The sequence below is a fragment of the Sminthopsis crassicaudata genome, chromosome 6 (genome assembly GCF_048593235.1).
Source record: "Sminthopsis crassicaudata isolate SCR6 chromosome 6, ASM4859323v1, whole genome shotgun sequence".
NCBI lineage: Eukaryota > Metazoa > Chordata > Mammalia > Dasyuromorphia > Dasyuridae > Sminthopsis > Sminthopsis crassicaudata.
Window position 1 is genome coordinate 41,077,995 of NC_133622.1, and position 12,261 is coordinate 41,090,255.

At 34.3% G+C, this 12,261-nt stretch overlaps 1 long non-coding RNA gene across 1 annotated transcript; it reads right to left on the reverse strand.

Annotated features, from left to right (window-relative positions):
- Positions 1 to 432: 432 nt before the first annotated feature.
- Positions 433 to 6,744, reverse strand: LOC141545509 (uncharacterized). The gene is made up of 3 exons (XR_012483040.1): positions 6,684 to 6,744; positions 3,057 to 3,104; positions 433 to 1,043 (listed from the first exon to the last, which is right to left on the reverse strand). It is a non-coding gene; the product is annotated as an uncharacterized LOC141545509 (long non-coding RNA).
- Between the last annotated feature and the right edge of the window lie 5,517 nt (positions 6,745 to 12,261).

Genomic DNA, 12,261 nt, shown 5'->3' on the forward strand with positions numbered 1-12,261 from the left:
TTAACAAAGGACAAGATTAACTCTTTCTTGAATGTGTGTTTGTATATACACATACACACACACACACATATATGGGCTGAGAATTCTGACTATGAATTTTTTTAAATATCATCAATTTGCAAGGATTAATGTTGAAAAAAATCCATGCATATGTTTTGAAAATAAAAAGCTTTAATAAAATAAATTAAAAAATTTAAATTCCATCAATTTAAAAAATTTTCAAGAAATTCATCGTTAGGACACTCATTTTTTTTTTAATTTATTTAAGAACAATAGCCATCATCAAAACAACCAAATAACATATAATACAAAGATAATTTTTTTAAGCCAAGCTGCAACCTTTACAAGGAAAAACAACAAAACACAAACAAAAAGTTAATTTGATGCTTCTGAATGCTCCATACAGAGGTCCAGCTCTCTCCTTTTGTCTCTGCTCACAGTTCTTTCATTGCTTGAGGCTATCACAGTATTTTGAAGTAAGTGACACAAAGTACAACATCAATATTAAACAGACAGTAGCAATATATTGTGAACCCAGCATATGCATATGTTTATGCTTAACTTAGCCCTTTTCAATTGATTGCAATTTCATATATGTGCATGAATTTCCTTTTCTCCAAGGACAGAGAAAATCTCTGTGACAGTTTCAAATCAGCAAAGAAATGGCATTTCCTTCCCTGTTGCACTAAACAGGTGTGAATTGCTTCTATGCCTGCAACTATTTAGCAATATGTTCTGTCTCCTCAAGAGTCAATAAAATTTTCTCCTTCCTTTTATTATATCTAAAGTCTTCTCACTATCACAGCCAATGTCCTTTAAAAAGAAATTTAGGATGACATTATTTTGGCATTTCTCTTTATCTGCTGAGCGACCACCTTGGCTTTGTAATTATTCCAAGCTTGCTTTTTGATAAGGTGCTCCCTAATTATGCCTTTTGAGGGATAAATATTCACCAGCTCTTCAGCCATTTCCTGGGATATAATGGGTGCTTCCATGAGAAAGATTTTGGTGGGGATAAAAATGCACTCAGCTCCTTCACTAATCTAGAAAGAAAAAGCATGTAGAAATTGTTATCTTTTGGGGGGGGGATAAAATACTTCCTTTCCCCTCCTCAATTGTATTTTCTTTTTTCCAAATATATGTAAAATAGTTTTCAACATTCCTTTATGTAAAATTTCATGTTCTAAATTTTTTCCCTTTCTTCACTTACTTCCCTCCTCCCAAAGACAGCAAGCAATCTGATGTAAATTATATATGTACAATCATTTTAAACATATTTCCTTATTTGTCATATTATGCAAGAAAAATCAGCCCAAAAGGGAAAAAACACAAGAAATAAAAAAGCAAACAAACAAAAAAGGTGAAATTAGTATTCTTCAATCCACATTTAATTTCCATAGTTTTCTCTCTGGATGGGAATGGCATTTTCCCTCCTAAGTCTATTGGAATTGTCTTGGATCAATGTATTGCTGAGAAGACCTAAGTCCATCATAGTTGACCATCATATAATCTTGTTATTGCTGTGTATAATGTTCTCCTGATTCTACTCACTTAACTCAACATCAGTTCTATAAGTCTTTCTAGGATTTACTGAAATGAGCCTATTCATCATATCTTTTAGAATGATAATATTCCATTATTCCATTCATATGCTACAACTTGTTCAGCCATTTCCCAGTTGATAGGCATCCACTTGCAACTGAGTTATTTTGCTACATAGCATAGTAATTGAGTACTACAAGGACTCAGGGTAGTCTGAAAGTACTCGGCACTCTTGAGTGCTGAATCATTCAGCTCAGGTACAAAAGGGACGCCTAGAAGAATTGTCTGGTCCAATTTTGGAGACAATGTCTCAAATTATACTGGAGAAATAATTCCTCTCATAGTTAAAAAGGTAAAATTCATAGAATTTTATCCAGTGATGAATTTACATTTAGAAGAGAAAGGCCATGTTACTTCAGGGAGTACATTGTATGAACACTACATGTGCTCTACATGGAAAATGATGATGAAAAGAATATCTGGTCACAGAAATAATTTAATGTCAGCAGTAATTCCAAGACAAATTAAAAAGTAAAAATAAAACATTTTAAATGCTTTATTCTTTCTGAACTGCATTGTTTTTCCAGTTGGGTCTATAGCTCCTAAGCATGCCCAAGAGTTCACACGGAAGAACTTAAGACAGGCGCTGTCTCAGAGATATAGTCTAAGTAACTCCAGGAAGGACATAATGTCACATATTGCAGAAATCACAGGTTAGGTGACTCCTAGCCAACATAAGAAATTCAAGGAGAGGGAAAGTGCACAGCCACAAACACACACACACACACACACACACACACACACACACACACACTTCCTTTGACTGCTTTCCCAAGGGTCATCACACCAAGAGAGACATACATAAATGCTCATTAGGTAAGGTTCTTCTGAATCCTGACAATCCTCACTCACAGAGGCTCACTTGGGTGTGAATCACATTAGGGACCAGCTTATTGCTACCCATAGTAAACCTCATTGTTCTTATTCTCTAAATCTCTTAGTCCACACCAATCCTTAAATATACATAAGAAAGACCACTGGATCTTAATTTCTTTGGTATAGAGAACTCCCAGGTGAGAAAACTGGCTATGCCAATGTAGGTAGGTACCTTCTCTGTAAATTAAGAGTCTTTAAGGGTCACACAGCTAGTATGTCAGAATTGGGGCTTGAATCCAGGTTCTAAGGTTCTTTACCTCTACAATTTGCTAACTTCTCTATAACTAACAGAAATGCAGATGCTGATTGATACAGAACAGTTTGGAGCTCTCCCTTGAAGTAGTGCTGAAGACTCAACTTGCTTTGCCCTTACCTCCTTGGCCATAATTGTATCTTTGAGCTAAGTATAATTGGGATTATAAATGTGAGGTTCTTTTTAGACATATTGTGTGTGTATATATAAATATGTGCACACCCACACAAACACACATTTGTAGATACATACAAACTCACCTATGTGCATTTATATAGTCTAAAACAGCTTAAAAGATTACTTCAGAAGAAAAGTATTTTCTTACCAGCCTGAAATGTAGGTCACTTGGTTTCTTCATTTTTTCTACCAAACCCTAAAATTATAAATACTTTTTTAAGGGAACCAAAGTCACTGAAAAGCTAAACACTCTTTTATCAGTTCAGTCTAGTAATACTTTAGATATTAAAAAAATTCAGACCAGATAAATATGTTTTTATTCAGTTCTGTAATGCCTTAGATATTTAAGAAAATTCAAACCGGATAAATTGTTCTTAAGATTCTAATTCTACAAATATTAAATATGCCTACTGTTTTTTAAAGCATTCTCTTCTCATTTGGTTTCCATGACATTAAATGTTCCTGGTTTCCCCTTCTTATTGTAACAATCTACACCAATGTTAAATGAATTAATGTAGTTTTCTGCTCTAGCACCTATGGCTAGCATGTTGAGTCTAAATATTCTGATTTTTACCTCCCTTATGTGCTGGCTCCTCTTCCTGACTCTCCTGGTCTTGCTCTTTTTTTTTTTCACTATAGTATTTTCCTTGATGTACTGATGCTTCAGGTGTCACCCATTGCTCATGACATCTATGATCTATTTCCATTGAGAAAGGTCACTTTCTCTAGACCTCAATTTCCTACCTAAATCCAAATGGGTTTAGGCTAAATGGCTTTCAAATTTTTTCTAGCTCTAGCATTGTAAAAGTCCAATGCCCAAATCTCTTAGAATTAGAAAAAATTGTAATCTGGAATTGTGCTACTAGTCCCCTAAAATCAATATAACATTAAGAATTTACAAACTGTACACATGGAAAGAATGATAAGTCCTATTTGGATGGCAATTAGAATGGTACTAGAAGCAAGACTGACAAATATCCCTTCTATTTCCATTCAATTCATTTATTCAATCAATATTTAATGAGGATCCACTGAAAGTGTTTTGAAACTGCCACAGAAATTTGATTTAGTATTAGGAGGATATGCAAAACATTGTTTCAGATTTTTTCCTCCCCTCCCCTCTCCCTCTTCCCTAGACAGCAAGTTATCTAAAGTAAATTAAGTGTGTGCAATTCTTCTAAACATATTTCCACATTTATCATGCTGCTCAAAAAAATCAGATTAAAAGGGGGGGAAATGAGGGGGAAAAACAAGCAAGCAAACAATAATAACAACAAAGATGAAAATACTATGTTGTGATCCACATGAGTCCCCATAATATTCTCTTTGGATGCAGATGGCTTTCTCCATCACAAGTCTATTACAAATGGCCTGAATCACCTCATTGTTGGTAAGAGCCAAGTCCATCACAGATGATCACCATATAATCTTGTTACTGTCCACAATATTCTCTTGTTTCTATTCACTTCACTTAACATTAGTTCATGTAAATCTCTCCAGGCCTTTCTGAAATCAGCCTGCTCATAATTTCTTACAGAACAATAATATTCCATAACATTCATATAACATAACTTATCCAGTCATTCCCCAACTGATGAACATCCATTCAGTTTCCAGTTCTATGCCAGTACAAAAAGGGCAAAGCAAGTTGAATCAGCACTACTTCAAGGGAGAGCGCCAAACTTCTGCATCAAGCAACATCTGCATTTCTACTAAGTTTTGGAGAAGTTAGCAAATTGTAAGGGGAAAGAATCATCCTTAGAATCTGGATTCAAGCCCTGATTCTGACATTTTTGCACATGTGGGTATGTTCCCCCTTTATTATGATCCCTTTGGGATACAGGCCCAGTAGAGACACTGCTGGATCAAAAGATATATATGTATGTATATATATATATATATGTATGTGTATATATATATATATATATATATATATATATATATATATATATATATAGTATATATAGTTTGATAGCCCTTTAGGCAAAGTTTCAAATTGCTCTCCAGAATGGTTGGATTAGCTCATACCTCCACCAATAATGTATTGTTATAATGTAAAGTAAAACAATGTAATATCCCAGTTTTCCTACATCCCCTCCAACATTTATCATTATTTTTTCCTGTCATCTTAGTCAGTCTGAGAGGGACTTTATATACTTATAATCCCTGCCATGGGGGAGGCTGAGATTGGAGGGTTCCTTGAGTTCAGGAAGTCTCAGCTGAAGTAGGCCTAAAGCTAATTGGATATTTATACTAAGTACACAACAAATATAGTGAGTTCCCAAGAGTAGATGACTCGTTGTTAGCATTCAAATGGGAGAAAAAAGCAGAAAGGATGGGCATTTCTGGAAGGGAAAGTACAATATGTAATATTGGATTTAACATATATTTTAACTTGCATTAGATACCTGCCATCTAGGGGAGGAAGTGGGGGGAAGGAGGGGAAAATTTGGAACAGAGTTTTTGCAAGGTTCAATGCTGAAAAATTACCTATGCATATGTTTTGCAAATAAAAAGCTATAATAGAAAAGTAGTTACTTTCAGTGGTTGGAGTTTAACCCAAGTCCCTCTGAATCTAGAATATCTATTTTTTCCAGGTTGAAGCCTGGTTAGGATTTACATAGGAGGGCAGCAAAATATAGGAGTTCAATAAAAGGAACAGAAACATTGAAGAGCAAGGTATAGGTAGGTAACAATGAGTCAATCAATTTACATAAATGGAGGATTTATGTAGATAACGGAAGGAAAGAAAGCTAGAAAAATTCTTTGGAAACAAGTGAATAATGAATATTGAAGGGGTGAAACAATATGACTTTTTTTCTGTGAGGGGAGTCCCTCACAGTAACATCATAAAAGCAGCATCATAGTAGTATTTATTACTCAAGCAAAATGATGGGGATGAGGCAAGAAGGATGGGAAAGATAAGAAGTCAGAAAGCTTTCAGTAGTCCAGATAAAGTCATAAGTAGCAACAAAAAAGAAAGGAATGACTGGTCAATTCCAACAGACGTGTGATGGAGGGCACCATCTGCATCCAGAGAGAGGACTATGGGGTTTGGATGTGGATCAAAACATTTGTTTTCTAATTTTTTTCCTTTTTGATCTGATTTTTCTTGTGCATGATAAATGTGGAAATATGTATAGAAGAATTGCACATGTTAGCATATGTTGGATTACTTGCTACCTAGGGGAAAGGGTGGGGAGAGGGAGAGAGAAAAATTTGGAACACAAGGTTTTGCAAGGGTGAATATTGAAAACTATCTTTGCGTATATTTTGAAAATAAAAGGCTATTATTTAAAAAGAGAAAGGAATGAACTCAAGAGAAAGTGCTTAGGAAGTATCAATATGATTTAGCAATGACAGATATTGGTGATTTAATGTTAATGGAGAATTAATAACAGTATCACATGGAACTCCAACTGAATTTTTAAGGCACCTTTCATAAATAAAAGATTTAGGGAACTTAACAAAAACATTCTTGCCAATGGTGTTATAAAAATCATAATAGAAATATCCAACTCTTAAACCCTATCAATCAATTTAAAAATTATTACTTCAATCAAAAATATTTTAATGTTAAAAAATTTAACCCAGTTTATTTCGATATAGACCCTGGTTTGTTTTAATGTAGACTAGTCGTTTGACAATCCCACATAACAATAAATATTTCTTAGTACTCTGGTTTCAATACTACAAAGCTATAAAAGTCAATTTTCTTTAAATATGAATACAAATGAACACATTTGCAATGCAAGTATAAAACAAAATAACTTACAAAAATTTTTCCTTGTTCCAAAGAATTTAACTCAATACCATAATGTGCTGAAGAAGTTACCTACCAAAAACAGAAATAGTAATATTTTTAATAAATTAAAATCCAAATTAGAGAGACATAATGTCTTCAAGTTGACATTTTAACCAAAGAAACATGTGAGAAAGTCCAAAAATTAAATAAATAGTGACATTTTTCTGTAGCACAGCCCCTCTCTTTGAGCTATACCCAACTAATTCATAATTGGTACCCAGTTTCAAAGTACTTCAAAGCATGGCAAAGTTCTTTCCAATTTGCTTAATAGTTAAATAATTGACACATTTATTGAAATGGCATAGCATGAATAATTATTGTTTAGTATGTTAAGAATAAGTATATATTTATTTGTTATATATTTACTTATATTTATATTTAGTCACTATGAAAATATAAATTCATATCACAAAATTCTGGCAGTCTCCTCATTCAAATTAAATTTAAAAACAGAGAGAATGTGGTTGTGTAGATAAGAATGAAACAAAATACCATGTGTTACAGGGTAAAAAAAATGACCTAGCAGATAGGTAAGTTAGAATTTTTCTCTTTTAAAAATGTAGTTTTCAATACATATGAATACATACACTTTGGTCAGTGGTTCTCTTGGGGCAACTATAAAAATGGAGATGATTTGTTTTCTATTAACCCATTAATTAATGGTTTATCAACCTCAAAAAAATAAACAAAAAAGAGCATTTTATTTTTTTAATTAAAGTTTTTTATTTTCAAAACATATGCATTGATAATTTTTCAACATTATCCTTGAAAAACTTTGTATTCCAATTCCCTCCATTTTCTCAAGCCCTCCCCTAGATGGCAAGTAATCCAATATATGCTAAATAGAAATATATGTTAAATGCAATATATGCATACATATTTATACAATTATCTTGTTCCACAAGAAAAATCAAATCAATCCAGAAAAAAATGAGAAAGAAAATAAATGCAAACAAACAACAACAAAAAGAGTGAAAATGTTGTGATCCACACTCAGTTCCCACAGTTCTCTCTCTGGGTGCAGATGACTCTCTTCATCCTAAGATCATGGGAACTGGCCTGAATCATTTCATTGTTGAAGAGAGCCATGAAAAAAGGACATTTTCAAGATGCAACGTGGCAGAGTGCAAAAAATACCAGATTTGAAATTAGGAAAATTGGATTTGAAATTCCAGCTCCAGCATTTACTAGACTATGATTATGTTTATCACTTAATCTCCTTAGCTGCTAGTAATATTTATAGGGTCTTTGCATGGAAAGCATTATACTAACACAAAATACTATCTAAATGTATATTATTATCGTTATCATTATTGTGCTATTCCTTGTGTTTCCCGTGTCAGAAAGGGAAGGATAATTGGCTGGTGCCCACTTCTGTAAACAACTTGTAGCATCAGGCCCTCCAGAAAGCATCTTCCCCTCTTTGATACAATGCAGATCACCATGTAGCCATAGTGGTGAAATAAAGACTTAGATTTTTTTAATCAGGATGCAGTCCTTCTTCGCCTCTGCCTAACAGATTTTCTAATCTTCAAGACTCAGTTTATGTTCCCTTCTACACAAATCCTTTCCTGATTTCTCCCTCAAACCCCAAGTACTGTTAGCATATTTCTTCCTCAAAAGTTTGTTTCATTCATTGTACAAGGTATCCTGAAAATCTTAGTGAGGTTTAAATCTTAATTAAGCTTCACTAAGACTTTTGGAACACCCCGTATTTGTATCTCTAGTGATTAAAATAATGTTTGACATCTGGTAAATACTTAGTAAATACTTGTTGATTGACTGATCAAGAACAGGTTGAGAGAATCCAGGTTGCCAACTTCAAAACTCCAAGTGGAAAAACTAGAGAGATAGAGCTATGTAAGATCTTGCAATTTGAAAGCTGAACATTCCATAGACTATGTCTATGAAGTTCCACTAGTCTAATCATTTCATTTTACAAACAAGGAACCTGATGTGCCCAAGATCATTCAGCAATTTAATTTAGTCCACATTATGGTTCTAATTGGTGGGTTTCTTTCAGACAGACCAAATCTTTGCCCAGAATTCTCCCCATCTGCCAATAAAGGTCTTGACTATCTTTCTGGCTTCCAGCAGGAAAGCAGGGTACGAAACAAGCATATATATTTAAAACCTACTAACTAAAACTTACCAACTTGGCAATCAGGTAATTTGCGCCAAGGGAAGCCATACCCTTTGAGAAACAGTTATCTATGAAATTATGATTTCCCTTTAATGTTTCATCTGACAAATGTTTTCTTATATCTCTGATTCACTCCTGCACACATCAGGATCAATGACATGTATGAGTATTTATTTAAAGTTAGTTATTTATGCAAATGAAGAAGGTGGACAGGTTAAAAAAAAAGGAGGGAATTCCTCAATGGAAGGAATTTTCTGTATCCTATGATGCTGAATCTCCCAATATGATTGTTTCCTGCTTCTCGGTGAGTCATGGGTTTTAACAATATGGCCATGAACACAAAAACCAATTTTAAAAATAACTTAAAATTTTAATCCCTGCTTATTAAATAGGTTGTAATAAGCAGTTAAGGAGTAAATTTGGGAAACAAGTAGCAATTGTAGCAATTAGCTAATAACTGCAAGCTACTGGACGAAAACCACAGGGCTGCTTCCAAAATAACCAGCTGTTTGATTGAATTCAGCAACTCTACATGCTTTACTCCAGACCAGTCAGTAGATACATTCTTTATAAAAGGCTGTTATTAGGTGATTATTATCAGCATTTGTCACGAAGAATAGAAAACCTTTTATTTCTGTGGGGAAAACTGTGTTTATGTCCTTCCAAATTGTATTGGATTTAATGTGAGCTTATTAAGGAAGACATGGGAAAGAGTTTTATAAGAAAGAATTCAAGCCATCAGTTGCCTGTCAAGTCAAGTGAATAAGCTTATAGGCAATGCCAGGTACCATGTTAAAGGCTAGATTTACCCAGCTTTAAAAGAAACCGTACTTGTTAATTAAGTGCTTCTTATTTGAAAAAGTTCTCTCAGACTTATATGAGCTGATGGTAAGTAAAGTGAATAGAATCAAGAGGACATTGTACACAGCAACAAGATTGCATGATGATCAATTTTGATGAACCTGGATCTTTTCAACAATGAGATAACTGAGGCAAGTTCCACTGATCCTATGATGGAGAGAGCCATCTGCACCCAGAGAAAGGACTGTGGGAACGGAGTGTGGATCACAACATAATATTGTCACCTTTTTGTTGTTATTGTTTGCTATTTTTTTCTTTTTTCCTTTTGATCTGATTTTTCTTGGCAACTGGAAATATGTATATAATTACACATATTTAACCTATATTGGATTACTTGCTCTCTAGGGGTGGGGAAGAAGGGGAAAGGAGGGAGCAAAATTTGGAACACAAGGTTCTGCAAGTGTGAATATTGAAATCTATTTTTGCATATATTTTGAAAATAAAAAGCTATTATTTAAAAAAATACAATTCAGTTTGTACTTTCAAAAAGAGAGAAAAAGTTCTCTGATCCTAAAAGAATAAAGGAAGAAAGAGGAAAACTGAAAAATACATACCCAGATACACCTAGAAGTCTAGACTTTTTCCTGAATGATGGATAGTCAGATTTTTTTTTGGGGGGGGGGGGCTAAAAATCTCCTTATTGTACTAAGTTGGCTAAAGAAGAAAGGCATGGCTTTACCTCTTTGAAGTTCAGATTTTGCATCAACATTAAACTGTTTTATTTTTAATTTACAGAGGGTTCTGGGAGAGAAAGAGCAGAATGTGAGATCTATTCCTTTACTGGGTAAGAACTCAATTTAAATGACCTGTATCAATCCTTCTAAAAAGTTCTGCTGTAATGATTGATCATGGAAGTAACCTGGGTTCTGAAAGGTTATAAATGTAAACTGAGTTAAATTCTACCATACTGGGGAAACTTTGCCCTGCCAATAGCCTGAGTTATCTGGAACAACTAAGCTAAGTATGGAGATGGGTGGTCCTACTAAGTTGGGCACTAAGTAACAAATTCTTTGGCTATCAATAAAAATAAAGTGTCCAGTAGATCCTCAAAACTCCCATCTGCTTCCACAGTGACAGTAGTAGCAGGAATGGTAAAAGGAGACAAAAATTGCTAAATTTTTTTTCCACATTGAAAAAAAGCCAAGGCAGCTAGGTAGTACAGTGGATAGAGCACGAGCCCTGAAGTCAGAAGGATCTGAGTTCAAATCTGATCTCAGACACTTAATACTTAGCTGTATGACCCTGGGCAAGTCACTTAACCCCAATTGCCTCAACAAAAAAAAAGGGGAAAAAAACCCTATTTTCAAAATTATATAAATATTAGCCCAACTATTATGACAAAATTGGAGCAATCTCTTATCTAAAAGAGTTGTACAATTTTAGAAGGATTTTTTTTCTGAAGTTTTGCCTTTTCTTTAACTTCATGCAGTCTCTTGACCATGATTGTCTTTTTTGTAATTTTGGTGTCCATATTATCATGATCCAGTGGAAGAAGAAATTTTACAATTGTTTGTATCAACCAAGAAAGAATTACAATGGAAAACTTTTTCTCAACATTCAATGTCTAATGTGTTTTCAATTAAAATTGAATCTCCTTAAGTTATCTTTTATTGCTGAATGACAAAATGCTTTCTAGCAATGTCTTCCATATTGCCCAATGGCAATTGGCATCTTTACTTTACTCAGAATTTCTCTATGATGCTTGCTTTCAGGCTGGCAGGAGCTGGCAGTATGGTTTTAGGTTATGGGAGAATATACTTCAGAAATGTGTCATTATGTAACTGGGAGAAAACAAAATACTAAAGAAATTAAAAGAAAAAAATTTAAAATGTGCCAGTTCAATCATTATAAGGAAAGCATCATGAAAGCCTGGTTTTGGCCAAGATAAAGCAAAAGATTGTCTATCAGAGTGCAGGATAGTTCCACAGGGTCAGAATTCAAAGTTCTGATGGGATGGAAATGAGGAAGAGGAGAATTCTGGGAATTACATGATTTAGAAACGGTTGCCAGAAGTGAGTTGACTCACTTATATCTATAATACATTTAAGAAATTGTGTAGGGCTTTTAATGACTCAAAGCTACTCCCTAGTACTAAAAGAAATCTTTTTTAGTGCAAATGTTTTCCAATAGCAATTTCTATGGGATCTTAGAACACCATCTTTTCTGAAAAATAAGTTACAAATGACCCAATGGGCCATGGATGGATGTGTGATAGTCCAAGTAGACAAATATATTTCCACTGAGGATCAATGTGAAAATAGAGGCATGAGGGAGATAATTGAGGAAAGGTATATTAAAAAGGGAGATGCACTAGCCATATTGCAAAAGGAAGGGCTGATAGAAGAGAAAGGGTTGGGAATTCTTGTACTTGGGACAAAGTCAGTGGGGAAATAGAAAGGGAAAGGGAAGACGAATAGAAGGCAGAATACCCTATGTGCAATTGCACTGGGGGTCAGCCTCTCTCCCAAAGATATGCTCACATTTTTACTGCTTTACTTTACCTACAATTCCTTTCTCCTGCAATTTTCCCCAAACCTCAAGCAG